Here is a 25779-nt window from a genome sequence, read left to right as displayed (position 1 = left end):
CAATTTCGATAAAACTCTTTATATAAGGTAATTTTGACCCAAAAAATACAAAAATCGGTTTCATTTAACGATTGGGCGAATAATTCTCGAGCTAATACCGGAAATCGATCCGAAATATCGTTTTTTTCGAAAATTACTCGGCCAATCGCCAAATAAACTCGATTTTTGAATTTCTTGGGTCAAAAAAACCTTATAAACTGAGTTTCATCAAATTCCGAAACAAATAATTTTTTCCATTTTTTCGAATTTTTCTAAGGAGTTATAAGGTCATTTGGGTCTTTACTGCGTAGGACCTATCTTGTAAACCGTTAGAGATAGAGCAAAAATTTAAATGTAAAAAATGTTCTTTGTAAAATATTAAACAACATTTTTTCGTAAACATCACTGTTTACTCGTGAGAGCACAAAATTGTATAGTATGTATGTTATGGTTATATCAGTTATAGTATCAGAAAGAGTAATCAACACTGTCCATAAATGGTATTTCGACAATTAACTCAGTCAATTGTTTGTTTTCCCTTGTTATAAATTTCGATTTTTGCCCCAATTCCTAGATCAGTTTTTTGTATTTTTAAAATACGTATTTTCGACTACCAAGTAGTCATCATCAGTAAGAATTAGCTAGTGAATGTTACTCTTTGCTAATTTGGTGGCGGACTGCACGTCCTGAGCCAAATTAGCAAAGAGTAACATTCACTAGCTAATTCTTACTGATGATGACTACTTGGTAGTCGAAAATACGTATTTTAAAAATACAAAAAACTGATCTAGGAATTGGGGCAAAAATCGAAATTTATTTCGACATATCCTAGAGTTCTCATTTATTATCTTCGATAATATTTATATTCCCTTGTTATATTTAAAATTGAAATTGCCCAGCGAACGAGTAGTTCACAGCCAGTTAATTATAAAATTTCGATTTGGTCGATCAATTCCAAAATACTAAAACTGTCAGTTATGTGTGTACGATTCACATATAAAGTTAATAGCAAATGGTAGAAGTATTGCGTTAATTGACGAAGATCGGCGTACGCAAATTTTGTACAACTGTTGCAAACAAGTTGGCTTGTAATTGCATTCCATCGGTGTACAAATGGCTTTAAATATTGAATGGTATGTAAACAAGCATGGGCAAAACCTATCTAATGAAATGGAATTCGAATTTCCCCCGCTAATCCCCAGGGCTTGAGCAGAGATAAACCTTAAAATCTTAAAAGAAACCTCCATTTTTCAAAAAACAAATTCAGAATCTCCAGTTAAAAAAGTTAATTTATTTCGAAATGAAGGAGTTTTTATTTGTTGATGTTGGGGGTATCAAAACCATCTTTAACGCCGTGCCATTTAAAATGATTGGCAATGAATTTAAATTATCTGGTCAGTGACTCACAAAGGCATATAAATGTAAATACAAACTAATTTAGATCAAATAGACGGTAATAATATTTGTATGCATTTATTACATTTAGAGGCAGACATTGAGGGATATTACATACATATTATTATGATATGTGATTCTTTATTGAATTTATAGAATATACAGAGTGATTTGTTTGAGTTACGTGCGCAGTTAAACAATTTTAAAATAAAATAATGCTCCGCAACTAAACAAAGCCACGATTAAAAACGGATAGACTGTGGGAGTCGATCGATGAAAGAATCGGTGAATGTCAATACCGGAGTGGTTATTGACATTCACTCGAATGATAAACATCCACTGTTTTTAGTTGGATTAAAAACTTACTATGCTCTCTCAAACCCAAGTTTTGAAACATTTCCTTTAAGCACAGCACAGAAGCTCTAGCGATTCTTCTTTCTAATCGCATTCCTATCGTAATTCACTAATCTCTTTGTCCCGCTCCTGTCTTTTCTTGATCACAAGTTTCGAGCATAGCACAATCATCACGATCTTGCCATTTTTCTCATTGCTTTTTTTTTTTGAAATTTTATCGATGGTCCGGATTTTATCATTAAAATCGCGATAGTAAAGTTTGAGCTTGAGGAAGCTTAGTTAAGGGATCTCTTTATCTCTTTACTTAGTTAGCTCGGGTGTGTTAAATCTAACCAGCTCTTGTATCTTTACTCTTGGTTAATACTATAAACCACAAACGATCTTTGATATATCAAGATATTGTCGTTAAAATGTAACCAAGTTCAAGTTGAAAATGGGGCAAAATTTTTTTTATTAATCATGAACAATATTTTCATTTTTTTGGAAAAACGAATTTCACTGTTGATTTTCACTCACAATTTTAGAAACAATTTTATAAAAAAAACAAGTAAAAACAAACAATTGACTGAGTTAATTGTTGAAATACCATGCATAGACAGTGTTGATTACTCTATCATATTACACATATATACATGTCACACATACGTAACTGATATCCCCATATAATGCATACTATAGAATTTACGACTAATTTGCGCCCTCACGGGTAAACAATGATGTTTACGAAAAAATGTTTCAAACAAAAGTTATAAGGAAGATTTTTTTCATTTAAACTTTTGTTCTATCTCTAACGGTTTACAAGATGGGTTCTACGGACCCATAGGTCAAGAGCGTACTCAGTACGGAAAAGTGCGAGGTTGGACTTCCGTACCCGAAAAATTTGTAGGGTGTTTATTTAAATTTTCATTTGTAGCCAGTGTCTTCTAATCTGAAAAATTGTAACAAAGTTCAAAATGCTTTAGCTATATTCATAAAAATTATTTTTAACCCCCGAATTAAAAAAGTTTGATCACTATGAATGTGTGTCTGAGTGTCTGTCTGTGGCATCGTAGCGCCTAAACGGATGAACTGTGTTCTAAGATATGTTTCAAGTGCGTCTTTAGGCTTCCGTACCCGCAAAATTTGTCAGGAGTTTTTTAAATTTTGCAAATTTCACTTGTGCACGATGAAAAATTAAAAAAAAAATTGATAAGAGCGTTCTGTCTCAGTTATCCTGGCAACATTTTAGATGCGGCAACTAGACCTACCAAAAAAAATAATATAAAACTTTTCAAAGAAAGCACCACCCGAAAACATTTATGGTTCTCTCTTCTTTAGGTTTTTTTCTAATAATAATTCATAGACAATATCGTGATTGATATATAATACGAAAAGCCATTTTATACATTTTTAGCCAGCTCGGATAGATTTATTCAATGTTCAATGAAAAAACGAATCACCCAGTACATAAGGTACGAAGCACACAGTTCAATCATAAAGAGCAGTAGTAAATCATACCCTGATTTTTAAATAAATAATAATTTTGTAACATAAACTGAACAGTTGTTCACACTCAATGATAATTAGTATTGATAATAACGATCGTATTCGTATATATAAAATATAACATTCAATGTCGTCAAATATAATTACAATTATTATATTAAAAGGGGATATTAATTAATAATAATATTGTCTGTAATATTTGTATAAACGATCCTCTTATATGTGTGTGCCTACACAGTAGCAAAAAAAGGGAACTTCCTCTTATTTAATAACAAAAAATAAAAATGTTTTAATATGGTAAATCCGGAGCAATCAACTTCACAGTAAAAAATATACAAACAATAGAATTGAAATTATTGAATTTAATTAATATTTTTTATTATAGTACTTTGATAGTTTGATTGTACTAAATTGCAATTTTAGTGGGATACAGATTGATTGATATTTTTTCGAAAATAAAAAGTCGCAGGCAAGTGAAATTTATAAAATTTAAAAACCGCCCGACAAATTTTTCGGGTTCTTTCCATTAAATTACCTTCTTACTTAAAGCCCTTTCCAAACTCACCCGATTTAAAGATTATCGCCAATTTTTAGTTTTTTCGGGGACGAAACACTAAAATCGCAGTTGAAACATACCTAAGAACAATCTTCGTTAAATTATCTTTCAAAATAAAAACAAAAAAATCAAAATCGGTTCATCCGTTCTGTGATTACGATGCCACAGACAGACAGACACCAACTTATAGCGGACAAACTTATAACAAACCTTTTTTTTAATTCGGGGGCCAAAATGATTTAGGTTGACTGTCACTTCTTAAAACTGGTGTGAACCTTCCTAGGAAACCAACGAGCAAGATCTAAAATAAACTAGTGGCCCATTAATATGTCCAAGTCAGAAACCCAGATTTGAGCAAATTATCTTTTTGGGATCGATTTTTTGTAATCCATGGAGGGAATATTCAATGTGAGAGGATGTCAATTTTTATCGGAGTTTCAATTTCAAAATGCGGGGTCCATGTTTTGGTCTGGTAAGTCGATCTTCAATCCGCGAGACCGATGATTATGTCTACCCTATGTATTATCCAAATTTTTCCTACATTCCCACAGGTCGAACTCTGTAATTAACTATTGATTAAAAAAACACGACATACGCTGCAAATATGCCGCATTTGTTGCGGCTATCTGGAACCAAGAGGAAAAGTAAAGAAATTTTATCTCTGTTAGCTGTTTGCATATATTGAAAGCATACAAGACTTCACTAAAATCTGTATTTTTAACCCCTGAACTAAAAAAAGGGGTGTTATAAGTTTGAACGCTATGTGTGTGTGTGTCTGCCTGTGTGTCTGTCATTCTGTGGTATTGTAGCGCCTAAACGGATGAACCGATTTTTATTTTTTTTTTTTGTTTTGTTTGAAAGGTAATTTAATGGAGAGTGTTCTTGTTATTCAAGTGCGAATTTAGGGTTCCGTACCCGAAAAAACTAAAAATTTTCGATGATCTTCAAATCGACTCAGTTTGGAAAAGGCTTTAAGGAAAAAGGCAATTCAATGGGGAGTGTTCTTAAATATGTTTCAAATGAGAGTTTAGGGTTCCGTACTCGAAAAATTTGTCGTGGGTTTTTTTAATTTTGTAAATTTAACTTGTTATGACCATCGGTTTTGTTATTTTATTGAACTTTACCACATGTTTTGGAATATTTTCACAAACACCCTATATAATTTCTTACTTTTTTATTCGCTCCAATTAACATTAATATTTACCGGAAGGAAATTTGTCTTATATGCAAGAGTTCATATGTGAGTATATTATAGTCTCATATATATACGGTAGCGGATGATTATACATATACAATTCATATAACATCATATATGAATAATGTTTATGAACTTAACATAAATATTCATGTAAGGTTTCAATTCAAATGATATTAATAAATGAATCAATTCATACAAAAACATTAATTCTACTATATAGCATCCATAGAATTATTTCGTCTACAAACCATGGGAACGGTATATGGAATTTAAACAACCCTATCTATCGTTTCACATCAATGGATGATGTTCGAACACAAATCGAACCTAAAACTTCTAAAAGCAGTACCCAATCCTTGCGAATTAGACGCTTATGAAAGTATCAACATTCAAAAATTGGGTAATGAAACAATGAACTTGGATAAGGGACCTATTCCAAATTCGGATTTAATAAAAATTGCAAAATCAAAGTTGAATTTCTAAAATTGGTAATACGTTGTGAAAATGAAAGATTATTTACTTTCATGATTTATTTATAATTTTTTAATTTTAGTTTGATTTATAATTTATTATTTTAAACGTCAAAATTTAAACGTCAAAAAATACTCTAATGTCCTTGCGCAGAAGGATCATGCTCACTGGTCAAGAACTAGTCAACTGAAGGAAGCCGATTGGCTGACATAAATGACACTACAATTTGACAGATACTTTGAACAGTATAAATTGTAGGTACACGAAAACATCGATGTGCAGTCCGCCACCAAATTAGCAACGAGTAACATAAGAGTAAAATCGCGTGTATCTTCAAAATCAGACTGGTTTTAAGGCCCGCTTTTTTAAGAATTTTTACTTCGTTTTATACAGTTTCGAAGCAACAACCTTCTCATGAATACCCACTCGCATGATTCCTAGAATTCACCCTATCTATGATGATCCTCAATATTTAATCGGAGGCAAAATGGAAGTACATGTCCATAAACTGACCCAATTTACAGCGATTAGTCTATTTTCTGCCTTGCACTAAATTTTGATTCTTAACACCAAACAGAAATATAAGCCTTCAAAATGTTAATTAACAGCTACCAGGACTATAACGCCTGCGAAACGAAGATTGGACAAAAAGAGTCCTTCTATTTTAATACCAAAGCCAGACCAGTTAAAGAAATCATATATAATATGTATTGCAACACCGTTTTAAATAACTTTAGTGGTTATAGAAATAAAGTCTTCCTAGATTAGAACTTGGTCTTAAAACTGCTGAAGATATTGGAGCCATAAGCAATTCAAGTTAGACAAAAATTTATAGTTAATTATAGAACAGTATACCATATTAAAATCATACCTACTGTATTATTATTTGGTGAAAGTATAATTTTTTTGTTGTTTTATTTAAAATTATTATTTTTACCGTTAATAAAATAGTTAAAAGTAGACCATAACCTTATTTACTACAATTATTACTAGGTATTTTACGTACTAGGTACGTGCAAAGATGAAACATGACAAGAGAAAACAAACAATTGACTGAGTTAATTGTCGAAATACCATGTATGGACAGTGTTGATTACTCTGTCTGATACTATAACTGATATAACCATAACATACATACTATACAATTTTGTGCTCTCACGGGTAAACAGTGATGTTTACGAAAAAATGTTGTTTAATATTTTATAAGGAACATTTTTTACATTTAAATTTTTGTTCTATCTTTAGCGGTTTACAAGATAGGTCCTACGCAGCAAAGACCCAAATGACCTTATGACTCCTAAGAAAAATTCGAAAAAATCGTAAAAAATTATTTGTTTCGGAATTTGATGAAACTCAGTTTATAAGGTAATTTTGACCCAAGAAATTCAAAAATCGAGTTTATTTGGCAATTGGCCGAGAAATTTTCGAAAAAAACGATATTTCGGATCGATTTCCGGTATTATCTCGAGAATTAATCGCCCAATCGTTAAATGAAATCGATTTTTGTATTTTTTGGGTCAAAATTGCCTTATATACAGAGTTTTATCGAAATTGGAGACGATAAATTTGTATCGATTTTTTGCAATTTTTTCAAGGGGTACCCCTTAGAAAAATTCGAAAAAATCGTAAAAAATTATTTGTTTCGGAATTTGATGAAACTCAGTTTATAAAGTAATTTTGACCCAAGAAATTCAAAAATCGAGTTTATTTGGCGATTGGCCGAGAAATTTTCGAAAAAAACGATATTTCGGATCGATTTCCGGTATTATCTCGAGAATTATTCGCCCAATCGTTAAATGAAATCGATTTTTGTTTTTTTTGGGTCAAAATTACCTTATATACAGAGTTTTATCGAAATTGGAGACGATAAATTTGTATCGATTTTTTGCAATTTTTTCAAGGGGTACCCCTTAGAAAAATTCGAAAAAATCGTAAAAAATTATTTGTTTCGGAATTTGATGAAACTCAGTTTATAAGGTAATTTTGACCCAAGAAATTCAAAAATCGAGTTTATTTGGCGATCCAATCGTTAAATAAAAAACGATTTTTGTATTTTTTGGGTCAAAATTACCTTATATAAAGAGTTTTATCGAAATTGGAGACGATAAATTTGTATCGATTTTTTGCAATTTCTTCAAGGGGTACCCCTTAGAAAAATTCGAAAAAATCGTAAAAAGTTATTTGGCCGAGTAATTTTCGAAAAAAACGATATTTCGGATCGATTTACCTATACCAAAATTTTGTTCGTAGCATCAATATTTTTAAGCGTTACAAACTTGGGACTAAACTTAATGTACTATGTATATTTCATATATACATGGTATAAAAACACAAATATGTCCATTTTATTTGTGTTTTATTGGATTATTGTACTTTGAATGAGAATTTTTTTTAAATATTCTGTGTACATGCAAATCAGAAAATTAAGTCAAAACACAGTATGTGAAAAAATTTAAAACAATATTCATGATTCACTTTTGTTTCATGAATAAAACATGATTAACAAAATTCTAATAAAAAATGTTTATTTTACATTATCTAATTTACATACGATACGATAATAATATATCAATTATATATATATATGTAGAAACTAGCCGCTACTCGTACGCTTTAATACACATCGTTAATCTAATTTTCCATTGCTTTTAGTTTCGCTGCTTCTCGACTCGCCGACTCGCTTAATCCTAGTAAGACCCATTTGCCCACTTTGCTATTAGACTCCAAAAAAATTTACAGAGGCTTACGCCCCTTCGATATTTAAAATCGCTACGTTCCAATATTATATTTATAACCCTGAAGAAAAATCAAAAAGAAGGAGGGTCAAATTGCTTCAATAATGTTCACTGTTTTTCAGCATTAGCAGGTAGTCATTTCACTGGCTGGAAGTATGTTGTACATTTTATTTTTAAATAACATTGGCGGCGAAAGGACCTCCTTAATTCAATAAAATAATTATTTGACTTCTTAAAAATTAAAGTATAGCAAGAAAATATTATCTTATATCAAAGTATTTTCTTGCTGTCTAATCGATAACTGGTAGTATAATTCAAGAAAAGTTGGTAGGGTCTTACTTTCTTGTAAGACAGTTAACAAGTGTAAGTTCACTATACGATAGATAAAAATATCATAAACAGTTATATTTCCTTGTAATCTAATATTTTTAATTAACATTGGCGGCGGAAGGACCTCCTTATACAAGTTCAGTATGTTAAAAAAGTATTATTGTAGACAGTCACCAAAAAATAAGGGGTGAATAAGTTCATCTCATTTAATAATTATGCTACTTAATCATAGAAACGTTCATTTTAAAATTCTACGTCCTTTGCAAAATCTACATTTTGGAGATTTCTACATTTTATTATTTCTACACAAATACATTATATTATATTTAGTCCCAAGTTTGTAACGCTTAAAAATATTGACGCTACGAATAAAATTTTGGTATAGGTGTTCATAAAATCACCTAATTAGTCCATTTCCGGTTGTCCGTCCGTCTGTCCGTCCTATCTGTGGACACGATAGCTCAAAACCGAAATGAGATATCAAGCTGAAATTTTTATAGCGTGTTCAGGACGTAAAAAGTGCCACTATGTTCGTAAATGAGCAACATAACTTAATTGGGTCTTGAGTCCGTAGGACTCCATCTTGTAAACCGTTATAGATAGAACAAAAGTTTAAAGGTAAAAAATGTTCCTTATCAAAAAATAAAAAACTTTTGTTTGAAATATTTTTTTGTATTATAGTATGGGAATATCAGCTATGAATGTGTGGCTATCTACGAGTGGATATCTTTATTTGCTTATACATAGTATTTCAACAATTAACTCAGCCAATTGTTTGTTTTGACTTATTTTGGCTGAATTATAATAGTTTATTTTATTAGTTTTTTGCTGTTAAAAATTACTAATATTAAACTTTGAATAAACTGATAACAAAAATACTTTAAACAATAGCAACAATTATTTTTGTTCAATACTGGAAGAAGCAATAATTATCTCCTAGAAAAAAAGAAAGATTGCTTAATTAATACGTTATTTTGAACGAATTGGAATATAATTTCTCTGACGTCTACAGTTTATTTCTTGATATAGTTTTAAACTAAAACGCGGAATACAATAAATAGATAGATATATTTATCGAAGTGACACAATTGAAGGACACTTAATCTCAATTAAATGGCATAGTTATAATAATTGATATTTGCTTGGGCTTAATAAACGAGGACAATTAAAAACAAGAAATATGCAAATAATTAAATTTTTATATTCAACTAAACAACAACTATATTTTCTTCATAACATGATATGACCTTGTCATGTTATATTATTATAATCATTCGAACAATTAAAGACTAAGCGTGATATACGAAGAAATATATAATCATAATGTAAGAGAAATTATAATTTTCATTTTTCTAAAATTTGTGAAAAGATATAAGGTAGTACGAGCGACAAGGCAAATTTAGACTTGTTGAAATTATTTGTACCTTATCTTCAACTTTGATTATGAATTTTATTATAAATTCATCAAACCTTTGTTTACTTCAAGTTGAGACATAATTATTGGAATAAATATCACGATACTCGACATAAAATCTTCTAATAAAATTTCTTATTTCGAATATTGTGATATTTATGTCAACAAATTTTGTGGAAGAATGTTGGAAGAATGAAATTTGTCAAAAATTTTGTGATTATTTATTGAAACATAGACACATTCAAAGTAGTTATTAAAAAAATGCTTTTTGAACCCATCCCTCGTCACACAGCATCACATTTTCCGCAACCTCTCTGCCAATATAACGTCACAATTCCTAGGCCCAGTCCAATCTAAACAAGTGAAAACAAACAATTTACTGAGTATATTGTTGAAATACCATGTGTAGACAGTGTTGATGACGAAATCGTTTGTTTTTTGACGTCACTTAAATAAAAAAAGATATCCACTCTTAAATAGCCACCACACATAACTGATATTCCCATATTACTTAATATATATTATAAAATTTGCACATAATAAACGCCCTCGTGGGTAAACAGTGATGTTTACAAAAAAATGTTTCAAACAAAAGTTGTTTATTTTTTGATAAGGAACATTTTTTATACTTAAACTTTTGTTCTATTTCTAATGGTTTACAAGATGGGTCCTACGGACCCAAGACCCAATTGACCTATATTGCTCATTTACGAACTCGACCTCACTTTTTACGTCCTGAGTATGCTATAAAAATTTCAGCTTGATATCTCTTTTCGTTTTTGAGTTATCGTGTTGACAGACAGACGGACAGACGAACAGATGAACAAACAACCGGAAATGGACTAATTAGGTGATTCTATGAACAACTATACCAAAATTTTTTTCATAGCATCAATATTTTTAAGCGTTACAAACTTGGGACTAAACTTAATATACTATGTATATTTCATATATACATGGTATAAAAACAAACGAGCCTCCCCTTCCTCCATGTCACACTTCATCACGCTAAGCAATCCGTAATCATTACCACAATCTAAGGAGCTATACGTCACGTAAAATTTCTTCTTTTCAACCGCAAATAATTTACATAAGTAAAGAAAGTTCTTTTTGCCTGTTGCAGCAGGTAGGAATGTTTTTTTTAATTAAAACTTCAGTAGAAATTAAATTGATTTGAAAGTGTTTTAAATAATCTTGAAGTTATGCCACGTTATAATAAAGTTATTCCATGTTATTTTTGCATATAAATAAATTTATTTAAAAAAATTTGCATTTTAAATTATTATTCATATTTTAATCTTACTAAATTATTTTGAGAACAGTATTTCTTTAAATACCATGCATTTTAGAAGGTTATCATAGTTAAACAATTATGCATTCAATGGTTCCGTACCCAACGGAATAATCATTCGCCAGGTACTGAATACAAATGGTGCAAAGTACAAAATTTTGAATTTTTGCAAAATAAAAAATATTTTTGTATTTTTTTTTATCATTTATAAGCAAAAGAGTACTCTTGTGATTTTTTCTCTAGACCCTTAGTTTGTTAAATAAAAATTCTGGAAAAACTAAAAATGCAATACTCGATTTTAAGAAAAAAGTGGTTTTTTTTTCTATCTATGAGGGAATTCGCTTAGCTAACGCAGCTCCAGCTCTACGATTTTTTTTAAATATCAAATAATGATGACATAATAATTATAAATGAACAATTTTAGTAAAATACATTTAGTAAATATATTGAATAATTATCGTGATAATTAGAAAATGTAGTATTTACAATAATCACTCAAATATTTTACATTTGTTGCTTGATTATCAATTTTATTTACCCAAATAAAATCGAGCACAAGCAAGTAATACGTATATGCAAAGAAAATATTTCAACTATTTTTAGTTAAATTTTCTCCGACAATATAGACTTATGCATTGTATCGAAGATCAGCTGGGAGGGGTAGAGCATTGTGTGATGAATCTGTTATGTAGTCCCCAGAACATTATTTAAGGGGTTTTAAGAATATCTGACATATTTTTTTACCGTTACTTTTGAGCACCAGGTACCAAATATGTCTGAACTATGAGTGGGCAAAACATTCGATTAATCGTACAGCGATGTTTTTATCTGATAATAATATTTTCGAAACAATTAAATTGAAATTAATTATTTTTATTAAAATTTTTTTTATTTTATTTGTTGTCGATATTGTTGATTAAATTTAACCTTCGTATACTCGCGCGTTGGTCCACCAACAAATCAATTCCTCGTTGTTTTCTCACAGACTGTCAACACTGTGACTTTGCGAATTTTAGTAGCTTCTTCATTTGTTTTTTGCCATTGTTTAGTGGAGTGCAAGCGCTGATGTCGTGTGGGCGTGTGTTACTTACGTACTGTTATCGGTCCGTGAGACCGACACGAGTATACGTGATACCATTTGAGGGTATACTTGATATTTATACTATTTTGTGCTATTTTATTATTTTTAAAATAAAGTTTAATTATGTTATTTAAATTAGAGTATCAAAAATTACGTAATTTGTTAAGAGGCTGATTTAAAAGACTAGTTTTAAAAGTTTCTACCTAATAAAATTAAAGTACTAATATTTTTTCAGTTTTTTTATTCAGTTATAGTCTCTTCTAAAGAAAAATAAACAGTATTACGTAATAAGTATATAATTATAAATATACAGACTAGATAAACTTTCGGTCTGAGGCACCGTGCGCGAGTACACGAAGGTTAAATTTAACGTCGCTAGCGTTTGCTCATTGTATTCTCTAGAAAAAAAAAATTTTCGTTTTAAAAAAAATCCTTTACAAGACTCACAAATCGAACATAACCTCGAATTTTCAACTGTCTATCTTTTATAGTTTTGGAGAAAATGGCCCCATGACCCAATTGACCCACGTTTCTCATTTACGAGCTAGAATATCACCTTTACAAACTGAGTAGGCTACAAAAACGGGACAGGCGGGCAGACTTATGGACAAACGGAAATTAGGTGATTTTAATAATATCTACATCAAAATTTTTTTTGTAGCATCAATAATTTTAAGCTTTGCAAACTTGGCACTAATCTTAATATACTCTGATATATTTTATGCATATAAACAGGGTACGAAAAGTAGAAATAGCTTTTATTGAAATACAAATTATTATGCGTCAAATTATTAGATAGAAAGGTGTGGCTACGGAGGAAAAAACTGCAAATAAAACTTCAAAAAATACCGATTTTAATAATATTGTATTATTTCCACAAATTATACATATTTATTATCTTATCTTCTGAATTTCAAAATAAATTTATTAATTAATTACCTGCACCATATTATATAAAAAAAAAAAAACACGAAAAAAGAATCCTTATCAAGACAATGTTATCGTATCGATTATAACACTTTTTAGCGTATCATTTTTTAAATATTTACGTAGGTATGTTATGTATAATCGAACATATGATTACTATTGCAAAGTACACCATAACATACATTTAACAATTAAGATCATGATATATTACATTCACACATATGGTACTGATTGGTATTATTGTATATTCTTTATATTCTGAATATTCCAATCTGATAGTAGTCGTGTCATTTTAGCATTTCAAAGAGAATTTTTTTTTAATGTTCAGGCAGGTCCATATATCAAAATCTACATCTAACTTGTTGCCGCTAGAAATTTTAGTCATTGCTATGGGCCAATAAGGCCAATCATTAGAATCCATTTTTTGAGATAATTTTTGAAAATTTTAAAACATTAAAAATATGGGCTAAAAACGTATACTCGGGAGTTTTAGGGGTCTCTGATCACTATTCCAAAGTCAAATTTTCGATATAATCCCCCCACTAAGGGTAATTCACCTCGCTGGTTCAAAATTGCTAAAATCTGTAAATATTCAACAAAATGCTAAGAATGATATTACTCAACTCTTTTGTTTTGCATTGAAAGTTGTTTTTCGGTGTAGTTAGATAACCACTACATCACAAACAGGTCACTTAAGTTACTTGAATCTAGCTCACCGCTTGTTTTGTAAGCCGCAATCTACCTGCTCTCAATGCATGTTATTATTGTTGACGCTCTCGATTTACCGTTTCATTCAATTTACGTTTGCTATGTCTGTTAGTGCAATTAAGTAAGAATTATTTTTTATATTGCAGGCGAAGATTTGTGCTTTATTTATTAGTATTTAATGTTAATGGTTTTATTAATACTATTAAATATTTGTGATTCATATTTGCTGTTAAAAGAGGTAATTTATTTCATTAAATTTCTCATACTCAAAGCTTTTTGTTTATGTGTCAGGTTTTGCATGAATATCCTCTATCTGTGCAATCACTGGATTTAAGATCTTAGAAACTATAATTTTATGTCGAATTTTAAAACGATTTGAAATGTTGTGATTACAAAAAATGAACTCTATTAATAATTAATGTAAATTCAAGTTCTCTTTAGTTTAAACATTGACTTCAATACATATTAAAATCGTATAATAATCGTTCATTCAAAATATTTATTTACAAATGAATTTCAAGGTCGCTCAAATTACATACGAAATACAAATAAATAAATCATTGAATTTTATTTTTATTAAATCATAAACTTGATACATAGATCATTGATTATTGATCTACAATTCATTCATGTATTTCCTTTCACAAAATGACACTTGAAAAAAATAGATCAAGAAATATATATATGTATGATTGTCTATATATAACCCATAGATTTATATGTCCATCCATACAATTACATTAATAAAGTAGTGTGTCATTACTATGGTTACTACATGAAATAAAACTTATGCACGGAGCGAATAGCATACTTATTTAGCGAAATAATCAAAATTACATCCTTAAAACGAATCGACTTTTATGTAAATTCGATCAGTTCCTTTATAGATTGTAGGCAGTTTACTTTACATGCTTCTTAGTCAGAAGTGGCGCCAATTCTAGCGCTCCACGTGTTGATATCAATCCTAAAGAAAAAGTTAGTTATCACTGATACTATTTGAAAACAACCACTATTTTCGATATTTATCCGTAAACCCCTGAGTCTGATGCAAATGGTAGATAATTTTTTATTATACCCTTAATTGTTATCCATTAAAACATGCAGAGCGACAACCTGCCCTTATGAAGGTGATCGATTGACACTATGTTCCCCAATATTTTTTGCAATTTCTAAGAATGTACAAGCGCCAGGGCAATTTTGGATTAAAGGATTAATTTTTTATTTTATATGAAGATGGGAAGATGAACTAAGTCTAAATCAATTAAAAAAAATTTATTTAAATAATTAATGACTTCAAAAGCAAGCTTAACATTGGTCTTGAAAATTTTGTTTAATTATTTAATTCTTATTTTTGTCATGCATTCATGAAACAAAATTCAATCATCAAGTCATCAAAGTTGAAAATAAGGTACAAATAATTTCAACCACAAGTCTTTAACCAACAAGCCTAGGCGCTCATACTACCAAAAAAAAAATTTATTTTGTGCTAAAATAGCAAACTATACGTCAACGGATACGTTTCAGTACATCAAATTTTAACTCATCATTTAATTTTAGTCCAGTTGATTTTCAAATTAGCCAATTCGTGTTCAAACAACTTTATATAGGTACGTAATATTCATTATGATAATTTCTCCTTGAAATAATTATCTTACCCATATTTTTTTCATAAAGATAGATACACCCACACAATATTAAAACTTTTATAACCCACTTATTTCCTGAATAATTCATCATTATTATAATTTAATAATAAATATACATTCGCATAATTAATTTTTACCAATTAAGTATTAATCTGATATTAGAAAAGTTTAATTATTATCTGTTTCAAAGCAAACAAGTATTAAATGGATGATTATAATACAAATAATATGAACGAATATTTACCCAAATTGCGTCAATTTTATAAACTTGCAAAAAATATTCAAACTTATAAAATTCAAATTACTTTTTTGCTTATAAAGCAACAGCCAAATCAACCATATATTCGTCATGCATTAAATTACAAAGCTGTAGATGGTAGATCGCAAAGAATAGTTTTGTTAGTTATATTTTCTTTTCTTGGTATATGTATAAAGGATGTTTTTATAGAGGTTCACATCTTTGAATTGGCAACACTGCAATTTTTTAATCCCGAACCAAAAAAAACGAGGTGTTATAAGTTTGACCGCTGTGTGCCTGTCTGTCTGTGGCATCGTAGCGCCTAAACGGATGAGCCGATTTTGATTTTTTTTGTTTCGTTTGAAAGGTAATTTAATGGAGAGTTTTCTTAGCTATGTTTCAAGTTCCGTACTCGAAAAATTTATCAGCGGTTTTTTAAATTTTGTAAATTTCACTTATTAGCTCAGTTAGTTAAGGCATAACCAATTCCTTCTGTTGTCTGCCTGTTTGTCGTCTGCCCGTCTGTCAAAAACGATTACTCAAAAATGAAAAGAGATATCAAGCTGAAATTTTTAAAGCGTGCTGACGACGTAAAAGTTGAGTTCGTAAATGAGCAACATAGGTCAATTGGGTCTTGGGTCCAAGGGCCCATCTTGTAAACCGTTAGAGATAGAACAAAAGTTTAAAGGTAAAAAATGTGTCTTATAAAAAAATAAACAACTTTTGTTTATCCGTGAAAGCGTATATTATGCGATAATTGAATAGTATGTATTATATAGGAATATCAGTTATATATATGTGACATGTATGTATGTGTAATGTGACAAAGTAATCAACACTATCTATACATGGTATTTCAACAATTAACTCAGTCAATTGTTTGTTTTCACTTGTTTTATTTAAAAAATTATACTTCAATTATAAAACGTTTTGTTTATTGAAATCTTCCCCTAAAAACCATATACTCATGTTATTGATTCCACATGTTTAAGTGCTTTAAATAAATAGAAATTTTGAGACAAAACAAACTTCTTTAAATAGTTTAAAAATTTACTTAATATATTACAAACAGATATTTGTTAGATTAGATAATTCATTTATCACGGATTCATATGATGGTCAGGGTTGCCAGATATCGCTTTTCAGCGGAAAATCACTTCGTAACCTATAACTATTTTCTGTTATCAAAAAATTTTAAATAACAAAATAGTTTTTTATTTCCCTGTATGTATTATATTAAAGGACCTATGGTTTAATTACAGCTCACACGGGAACCATGCTGCTATCGATCTCGTCTTCTAGAATCCTAGATCTTGTATTGACAAAAATGATTACACAATTAGAGGTCGTTAAAACCAAAGTCGCACCGAGCAAGAGAGTGTATATGATGTATATGTATGTGCACTCGTATCTGCATTCTCTCCTGTACAGTGCCACTTTGGTTTGAACGGACTGTAAACAAAACTTTATATTGTATTAAAATATCTCAATCTCGCTTTATATAGACCGGTAGCTCTAACAGCAACATTGCGTCTGTACATAATATTCTAAGGATTTGCCGCTCCGGGCGGTTACCTGACTTATCCTCCCTAGAGCGGGCACGGGAACAACACTTACTTACATGTAACACACATAGCTGATATTTCCATATAATACATAGTATATAATTTGCGTCCTCGCGGATAAACAGTGATGTTTACGAAAAATGTTTCAAACAAACATTGTTAATTTTTTATAAGAAACATTTTTTATACTTAAACTTTTGTATTACCTCAAACGGTTTACAAGATGGATCCTACGGATTCAAGACCCAATTGGTCTATGTTGTTCTCTCTTTTTGTTTTTGAGTTATCGTGTTTACGGACAGAAGGTTGAACAGACATACAAACAGACAACCGGAAATGAATTTTATGAACACCTATACCAAAATTTGGTTCATTGCATCAATATTTTTAAGCGTTACAAACTTGGGACTAAACTTAGTATACCTTAATATATTACAATATACATATATGATATAAAGAAATAAATATTTACGTTTTAGAAAATTTTTTTTTTTTTGCCGAAAATTTCAAATTTGTTAAGTAGGTATTTTGTTTTTGGTATTTAATTTTGTTATCTCAACAAAATTTAACCAACGTTCTTGGTATTTTCCTCAGTTACGTTTTTTATAACGTAATTCTCCTAAGCCCTTTCAATCTACCCTTCACACAATTTGATTTATTATCTTTATCGTACATGCTCTGTCTATATCTCTTTCTCTTCATTGAATACGACGTTAATCATACAATTTATGTATCCAGTATATTATACGGGCGCTGAATATCATTTTAAGGAAATATGTCCAACTGAAATTAATTGAATTATTATAATAATAGGCCGGTAGCAGCGAAATAGGTTGTGACTCCGATTTAACAGAATCCAAAATCGTTTATTTCGATGGAATTTTTATACACTTAAGGTGAAGTGAGACAAAGCTGTTGAATCAAGTTTCCCAACTCTGTTTTAAAATCAAGAAAATTGAAGGCATAGTGTGCAACCCATATGTTTAAAGGAATCTCAACTGATATGAGCTCGTCTAGATCAAAGTCATGAGCAACTATTTGAGGCAGATAACTAAATTAAATAAGTAATAAGTAAGAAAATTTGATAAAAAGCACACAATAATTGTCGTGATGATAGCGCTTTGTCGACAAGAAACATCTAGCTACCAAAAATAATTTAATTGACAACACTTTTTTGACAAAAAGCATACTCTTATTGTAATTTGAGAACAATAACAAATGTTTGATTAATAGTATTGATTTATATTAGCGCCATAGTGGCTATCACCTATATTTTTATATTTATATCTTTATTTTGTAGAATGTAACTCAAAAACTTTTAACAATTCATTTAAGAACTAATAATAACTTAGGTATTAATATTCAATTATTGTTATCAAGTTATTTTTATTATCGTTATCTAGATGCTTATTATATTTCAGCTGATTTCCTCAACTGATGAAATACATACTTGCGGTGTCATAGTTTCCGTATTAAGGTAAATGTACATTATTATGGGATACTACGTAAATGCAGGAGTTATTTTATTTAAAAAAAAAAAATATATAAAAACGAAAAAAATTTGTAATTTTACACTATAATACAACTTCTAAAACTAAAATATGAACAAAAAAATTCGACTTTTGAACAAATCCAATTAATTAAATGTCCGAAAAATCGATTTTTGTACAAATCTAGTTAATTAAATGTCCGGGAGTTTATCGAAAAACTCGGCAATCAGTTCGCACATTCGCACATTGATCTATTACAAATATGTTGTGGGTGAATGTTAGGTGATAGTAGTACATTGTTAAGGATTTTAAACTGGTAATATTAATAAATTTAAATTTGTTAAAATATTGATTAGAATTAATAAATAAATTGTTATAAGGTTTTTTCATTATTTTTTTTTTTTTTAAATCATTGCTTTTATGACTCTCGTGATTATGTTCTTATATCTAGTAATAATAAGCCTTATTACAGGAGTCTATCATAGTTAAGGAAAATAAGAAGTAATTATTTTTAACTCTTATTTTCAACTCTTGAAATATTATAACATATTTTATACCAATAGTCCAGGCGAAACGTATACAAAAAAGGCATAAAATTACATTAAATGGAGTATTTTTCTTCTACTCGAGTGAAAAACAACCCGTGCAAATTCGTCATAATAAGTGAAATTTTTTAAAATTTTCAATTGGTAAACTACCATAATTTGTAGAAAATTTATAGATATTATCGCACAACCTAAAAAGGTCTGTTTTTACCATTCTTTGTGAGCATGACAGTAAGATTTTAGTTACATTATTTAATGAATATTACGGTACCGCCCGTATAATTTTATTAAACAAATTTGATCAGGTGACAAAAGACATTAAAACGCATCGATTATTCATTTATGCTAACGTGCTAAAAATTATCAGGGGCCAAACACAGAACAAGTAAGGAGAAGGGGGGTGGGATAGTTTTAGAATCAAACAATTTATAAATATTTCAGTTTCAATAGGAAAGTATATAATATTCTTAAACCTTCTTCGTCAAATCTTCGGCAGAACGTGTACCGTATTCTCATTATGTTATTAGACTGTGATTGGATTCCATAAAGGATAGCCCATTTTTTAACAACAAACCAAAAAAATTTAACTGTAAAAACGTGGAATAATAATAGGTAAACTTTTTTTATAATATTTTATATTTCAATTTTCAACACAAAGCAGCCCACGGTGTAGGACGTAGGTAGAAAAATGTTTTTTTTATTTTGTATTATTTTTATTTGACGTTGTCTATAAGTATGATACAATTAATGGTCTGGGAGCGGACTGCAAAATCACTTGACCCATCGGTAACCGGCTCAAACTTAGTAATAAAGCGGCAATCAAACTCGTAAAAACAATTGGCTATGGCAACTCTATCAGACCGACGAAGGAGGGAGGAAATTTGCAATGCCAAATTGGGATACCAACTTTACCCATAAGGTAATCGGGTAATTTCCACGTGAAGTTATAGCTTTCAATCTACCTTTTCAAGAAATAATAACTTGCTAGGTCAACTTTATAGATAAAGTATGGCAACCTTGGAAGAAAAGTTGACCTGTCAACCTATCATTCCTTGAAAAAGTAGATTGAAAGCTATAACTTCACTTGAAAATTACCCGGTTACCTTATGGGTAAAGTTGGCATCTCGATATGGCGTTATAAATTTTCCCCCTCCTCCTCCGGTGTGGTAGGGATGCCATATCCCATTGTTTTTACGGGTTTGCTTGCCGCTTTATTACAAAGTTTGAGCCGGTTACAGATGGGTCAAACGATTTAGCAGTCCGCTCCCGGACCATAAAAAAACTAAGACGAGAGGACCATGGACAGAATACCCCATGTATCTTATCTAAGATAAAACGATTGTCGATGTATGTGGTGCCGGTGCTATCTTTACGCTCGTGGACACTCAGTTCAGCTATTATTTAAGAATAAAACAATTTTGTATTTACTAGAATTTTGCACTTATTTCTAAGTAGCGTCGCAAAATCCACTTATTATATAATCTCGTATCCTGCAATCAGAGCGGTTTGTTTACAAGCTAAGATTTTAAAAAAAAGCCATTCTAATACAGGCATGTCAAAGAACTTTGGTCAGTAATTCATTTATTCAGGTTTCAATACTAAAAAACAGGTAAAAAAGTTACTACAAGATATCCGCCCTTGAAATAAGTCTGCATACATAGGTATAAGTACCTAATTATTTATTTACATTTACAAAGCAGATATACAAACACGTGCTTACAATTAATAATATGTAAGAGTAATGTAATTGGAGTTTGAATAGATTACACAAAATACTAAGCTTTAAATTTAACACAGAAATATTTCTATTCTTTAAAACAAAAATCGATAAACCAATAAGATCGATACATTATCAAAAAGTTTGCTTCATACCAATTTGTTAGAATATTTGCAAAAATACATTTTTGAAGTCTTACTTACATCAAAAACGCACTTGATTACTGGCCATAAAACAATAAAAAAATAACATAATTTTTTAGGCAAACAATTTTTTAAAACTTTCCAAAAACATAACACAAAATTATAAATAAAGCCCAATAAATAATATGCACAATATCAATAAACTGAATAATACACCTTTACGCGCACAAATTTTTCCAAAAAAGAGTAATAATACTTTTGATAAAAACTTTTTTATTATAAATGAAATGTTTGCTTAATTTATTAAAAACAATTAATCGGTAGACACAAGATTGTTTAAAAGTTAAACAACACTGAATACTACACACCTGAACTGAGTTTATTATTATATTGAAACAGGTAAATCGCCGTCAACATACAAAAAAAACATCGTCATCAGAAGAGAGTGTAAGAGATTTTTCCCACTCCACTAAACACAGAATATAATATAATATAGTATAATATGCCACTGCTTAGCTTACAGCCTGTGTAAGTGTAAGTACTGAGTGGTAGTGATGTCTGTTTAAAAATAAAATGTATATATTGTACAGTACCAAGTCAGTTGTAGTGTAGGTATGTACAGTTAGTTCGTCAGTTCCCAATTCTCGTAAGCTAGGAGAGGATGGCGAATAGACAACGAAAATTATTCGAGGAGCATAGTATATTACACACCTAGGGAGCAAAAGTAAGGAAGGTTTCAGGTTTTTATGTTCATTGTCGCCCGAGGTGAAGCCGAGGGTGACAAACATGAGATGTGTATGTACTATTTTTCTCCCGGGGAGGGGGGAAAACGGCAACTTCGTTTTGCACAGTTTGCAGGAAGTTGGCGATTTCTGCCTGGAGGTGTGAAAATATTTGTTCTGCTTACGTTTCAAAATCATGCTGCCCAACATCAAAGCGCCGCCAGGATTACATTCAGAGAGGTGTATCCGCGACTACTACACTAGGATGGGTCTAAAAAATCGACTTTACTTACTTTAAATACCGAAAAATTGATTGCTATGCATCTCGGGACATGAAATCATAACAATGGACATGAAATCTGAGACATTTTTTACTTGCTCCCGTAGTGTGTATACTATTTTTCTCCCCGGCGGAGGCGGAAAGCGATAACTTCGTTTTGCACAGTTTGCAGGAAGTTGACACTTTCTGCCCGGAGGTGAGAAAATATTTTTTCTGCTCGCGTTTCAAAATCATACTGACTAACATCCATGAGCGCCGTCAGGATTACATACTTCCAAACCGAAAAATTGATTGCTATACACCTTTAGGAAATTATCTCAAAATATGACCTCTTAATATTCAAATTTCAGCGCTTAACTAATTTAGACCTATTGTCTAGTTATTAAGAAGCGTAACAAAATACAAATATAATTAAAATATTTTTAAAATTTAATTTTTATATTTTTCTACAAACGAAAAATTCCAAATTTTTGATATCAAATTTTATTTTCTACAATTTATGTTGATAATTTTAATCTTGAAAAAATTTGTACTTTAAATACTTAAATTTTTTTCGAAATGTATGCACCACTATTTCCTAAGCTACTTGTGCTATACCAAAAAAATAAACACAAGTCAAGTAAGAGTTGAAGTTACCCAGGCTTCATCCTTTCTTAAAACCAAACTGGACAAAATATTTCTTCAACAAATTATGAATGATTGCGAGAGAAATCTAAAGAGCCTTTAAAAAAATAACCCGATCGTGTTGGGAAAATATTTCGTCTCTTCGGTAGGATATCAAATTCGTTTCGCCTGGAAAAATATTATTTCTCAATTTTCTTAATCATGGAAATAAAAACTACATAAGGCTATCAATTAATATACAGGATTGTTAAATAAGATGTTTCCACGTAAACGATGGAACCTTTTGCCAAAAATATGTTACTACTTAAATGCGAGAGACGCGACATAAAAAAAAAAGACACAGAACAAAAAAAATGAGTGTATGAAAATATTTTAAACTTTCCTTTCAAATTTTGAGAATGGATTCTATTAGAAAATTGGACGAAATTTAAAAGTAAAATTTTTCGATATATGCCATAGTTTTTGAAATAGGTATTGATGCCTAAAGATTTAGAGAAAATCACTTAAATGTATTTTATGGAAAAACGAGTGTCGCTTGTTAAAATTTTCTTTGTAGGAAAATATTGTTGCTTTGAACTAATAAATATTACTTTTATAAATTAATCTTAAGAAAATTAGCCTTGTTACATAATAAAGCATACATTTAAAAAAACTTCAGGATTTATATGTTAAAAACGCTCATTTTAACAGCTCAAATCTAAAAATTTTACTCCGAAATGGGTATTAAAAAATTTACCTGATTATAAAGGGCATTAATGAGAAGGTCTGATCCCAGAAAACGTGATTTTTTGAGAACTATTTGGGGAAAATATTTCCCATTTACGTGGTAACATCTTATTGAACAACCCTGTATATGTAGCCTTGAATTGTTGATTTTTTTATCCAAATTTCTTGGCGATCCGATTCAATAATATATTTGTGAATCAAAATTTGTGAACAATATGAAAAATTACTCCCTAATACAGATCGCAATTGTAGTATTTTTTGTATTACAAGTACCCGTAATATTAATCAATAAATCATTCAAAACCAGATTTATTTATTTATTTTAATTCTTCCAAAATAATACAATTCCTCTCTCCCCAAGTTTATACCTTCTGTATTTATTTTATACAAGGCGTATTAAAAAGAACCTGTAAAAAACCGAAATAAATGCCATCTAATTTAAATATACGTAATAAAAGCTTAAAAGCCAAAATGTAGACATCATAAGTGGCCACGATATTCAAATAAATGTTTTTCTAACGCAGGTAGCTAATCCATAAACTATTTCTGAAAGTATAAAGAATAAATTGATTTTCGAAGGACAAATCTAATGGTTTTTTCCTCTTATTTCAATAGTACCTTTTTGTAGGCGGAAAAAAGGTCCCATTTACTCATCTTTTTGAATGCCCATGACATTCACACAAATTTTTATTTATGAATTTTCCTTTATACATACATTGGTCTTGGTTCAGAATAAACTTCGCTCTTACAACACGCTTTTTTAAAAAGGATGCTATCTCTGTGAATTAAGCACCAATTTACATAGGTAATTTATTTTTTTATCACAACAGACATATGTATAACGGGGGCCAAATTTACAGAGAAGCCGTTTAAGAAAGAAGCGGAGTATCTGCCAACGAGACAACAATGAATATTTGTATGAAAAGGTATACAATAATTATTTAGAAGCCTAATAAAATTTCACTTTTTATGTAATATTTTGTATAAGGTTTCTTTGTTCAACTAAATGTAAAACGAAGCTTTCAGCTACATTGAAATAAAATCATGTACAAGTGAAAATAAACAATTAACTGAGGTAATTATTGAAATACGCTATATAGACAGTGTCGAATACCACACCTTGCATATTGTTTTATAAATTATATAAGTTTAAAAAAATAAAAACATTTATGTCAAATAAAATTATGATCTTCTGGTCGACCGGCCCTTTCGAAATTTCGAAAAATTTTCTATTTGCCCCCTTTATATTATTCGACAGGTTTGGTATGAAATTAGAATAAATAGACTAAATATTTGAAGCTACCTACAAATTTTCAACCTTCTATATTTTACAATTTTGGATAAAATGAAAACTTATGTACTTGCCTAATTTGCGCCCTCTAGGGTAAAAAAAAGATGCTAAAAAATGTTTCCTGCAAAGGTTGTTTATTTTTTTATAAGGAACATTTTTTTATCTAAGCTTTTCTTCTATCTCTTACGGTTTACAAGACGAATCCTACGGATCCAAGACCCAATTGTCCAATGTTGCTGATTTACGAACACAACCTCACTTTTTACGCCCTAAGCACGCTATAAAAAGCTCAATATCTCTTTCCTTTTTGAGTTATGGTGCTCACAGATTTTATGAACACCTCTACTAAAATTGTTTTGATATCATCTATATTTCTAAACCTTACAAACTTGGGACTAAAATTCATATACCTTGATATATATTTCATATATACAGGCTATAAAAATGTCATAATTGAAAAATATAATTAATTACAACTTACATTGAGTTTTAAATAATATTTATAGTTTATAGTTTATATACTTAGCTGTTATCTTCCCACTTTGCTGGACAATTTCAAATTCCTTCAAAATATTAATCAAAATTAATAAAAAGAATTAAACGCCTTACACACTTTTACATACAGATCTTTTACATACAGAGGTTCGAACCTCCTCCAATGAAATTATTTTAGCTTAAAACACAGGCAGACTTTTCTATTTTGTTAATATGGCTGAAAAATTAATCTATAATAATACGGGCCAAAATTTCCCCAAATCATAGTTTTAAATGTTCCTTTTCGGATCTGTATATATGAATTCGTAACAACGAGGGTTAAATATGCTTTGTTAAATCTCAAAATTTTCGTTGGTAACATTGAATAAATGAC

General features: G+C 30.0%; 1 protein-coding gene across 1 annotated transcript in view; it reads right to left on the bottom strand.

Annotated features, from left to right (window-relative positions):
• The window catches only part of LOC123297539 (probable beta-hexosaminidase fdl), a 110468-nt gene extending 89083 nt beyond the window's left edge, over positions 1 to 21385 (bottom strand). The window contains exon 1 of the mRNA XM_044879240.1: positions 21329 to 21385. The gene's annotated coding sequence lies outside the window, so the exon portion shown is untranslated. The remainder of the gene's footprint in view (positions 1 to 21328) is intronic.
• Between the last annotated feature and the right edge of the window lie 4394 nt (positions 21386 to 25779).

Source organism: Chrysoperla carnea, chromosome 4 (genome assembly GCF_905475395.1).
Source record: "Chrysoperla carnea chromosome 4, inChrCarn1.1, whole genome shotgun sequence".
Lineage (NCBI taxonomy): Eukaryota > Metazoa > Arthropoda > Insecta > Neuroptera > Chrysopidae > Chrysoperla > Chrysoperla carnea.
Note: the sequence above shows the minus strand (reverse complement) of the source record. Positions and strands in the feature narration are given on the sequence as shown.